Here is a 2,106-nt window from a genome sequence, read left to right on the forward strand (position 1 = left end):
TTTGCAGTCCAAGCCTTCCCACCCCAGCAAAGAACTGAAGGATGAGGAGACAAGCTGAACACAAGCTTTGCTAAGGGAGGTGGAGATACATCCCACAGACCAGAAAGGCCATTTCCACCGGAGGCCAACAGCCTGTCTTCTTTACAAGGTCTCTTCATCCTGTTTAGACCCTTTGTCCATCTAAACTGTGTGCCCTCAGACCTCCTTTGATTTGTTAATTCTTGTTTCTTTCAAGAGTTGTTTTGAGTTACAATATAGACCCTCCTATAACTTCTCCTCAAAGTTTCTCTGTGCTCCAGGGCTTGTTTCCTGATCTATTCGTGTATCTGCCTAACTAAGCTTACCACCCCTAGCAACTCTGAGCACTATTATTTATACTATTCTTTTCCCCTAATGAAAAAATGTTTTTCCTTCTAATTTTTTATTAGACTTTTAGAATACAGTTCACCTGTAAATTGGATACAGTATTCAAATTCGAGATGGATAAATTGGTAATAAAATATTATTTTTCAAATTAACCAGTTACCAGGGGAGACACGCCCGGTGGATGTCCCGGTACGTTGAGCCCAGCCAGGTGCACAGAGGGGCTTCTCTCCCGGCTGCGGCTGTTACCACCTCGGTTGGAGACCCACCAGGCTGCTGCGTCCTGCCTTCAGAACAATGGGAGTCGGGAACCAGCAGTTGGCGTAATGGCTATGTCGCTGGACTCCCACGTAGTCGACCGCGGTTCATGTCCCAGACCCGGTGGCTTAAAACTCATGCCGGGCGCGTGTGCGTGCGTGCCCAAGATCCTGAGAGGAGAATGGAGGAGAAAGGATCGCAGCGTACCATCCCCCCTGGGGGGTGATTTCTCGCTTTCTGTCTCTATGTCTCTCTCTGTCTGTCTGGCGAGCGCATGTGCCCTATAGTGAAAAACCTCTCAAAGAAAAAAAAAAAAAAAAAAGAACAATGGGAGTCAGTGCTGGAGGTGCCCAGGCCGCGTTGCTCCTAGGGGCCTGCAGGTGCTAGCACTGACTGGGGCCACCGTGGGCGACTCAGCCTCCGCGCCTGTCCCTCCAACCACAAAGTATCCTGTCTGTACACAACTCCAGCACCAACTCGGCAGAAAATATCCAGCATGTGCCTCCCAACTACAAAAGTCAGTCTTCCAACAGTGCTGCCAAACCATCGACTTCGCTTTCCTCCGGCTCAAACAACGTGACAGACAACGTCTAAACTGGCAACACCCGGTGCCTCAACAAATGTGACTTCCACTACCTTAAAGTCAGGAACCAAAACCAGTGTTCCACAGAACACAACCCAAACATCAACATCTACAGTGACCCTGCCCACAGTAACTCAGGGGCATCTGTTTCTTCCTCAGTAACAATCACAGAAACTACTCAGTATAAAGAAAATAAAGAATCGAAATGCGATACTGGTGGCTTTGTCGGTGGTACTTGTTAACACTGGGGGTTTTATCCATTCTCTACATGGGATGCAAAATGTATTATTCGAGATAAGGCTTTCAGTACAGAACTATAGATGAACATGACATTATCATTTAAGGAAATCCAGGGACCAAGGGAAAATTGATGCAGTCTTACAACTAATTTTGGTTTATTTTAAATAATTATTCTCTTGAAAATTGTATAAACAGGCCATGCATATAATGTACAATGTATCACATAAATATGTAAAGATTCTTCCTGATTACTAAACGTAAAAAGGGCTTTGTTTGGGTTTCTTTTTTTTTAAAAATAATTATTTATTTTATTTTTTCATTCATTAATTTTTAATTTGACCAGAGAGACACAGAGGGTGAGAGTGAAAGAGAGAGGAAGTGAGAAAGTAAGTCACCAGATTCAGGACTCGAACCCTGGTTGGCCCTGTGGGAGTGTCCAGCGCCTTAACCACCATGCCACCTGCTGGTCCCCTGGTTTGGGTTTCTTAATGAATATTTGGAGTTTACAAATAGTTACGACTGATTTTTTTTTTTCACTTTTTAGCAAATATATAGTAAGACGAGTCCATTTTTAGTGGCGTTGATCACATGGGACCAGTAGTTGGAAGGCACTATCACCCAAGGGCAGGATGCCACCTGGGCATACCAGTAAGAAGACCGTC

The 2,106-nt window shown here is 44.8% G+C and overlaps 1 pseudogene; it reads left to right on the forward strand.

Moving 5' to 3' along the window:
• Positions 1-1,020: 1,020 nt before the first annotated feature.
• Positions 1,021-1,547, forward strand: LOC102486659 (porimin pseudogene; annotated as a pseudogene).
• Positions 1,548-2,106: the final 559 nt, after the last annotated feature.

This window comes from Tupaia chinensis, unplaced genomic scaffold (genome assembly GCF_000334495.1).
Source record: "Tupaia chinensis unplaced genomic scaffold, TupChi_1.0 Scaffold000578_2, whole genome shotgun sequence".
Classification (NCBI taxonomy): domain Eukaryota; kingdom Metazoa; phylum Chordata; class Mammalia; order Scandentia; family Tupaiidae; genus Tupaia; species Tupaia belangeri.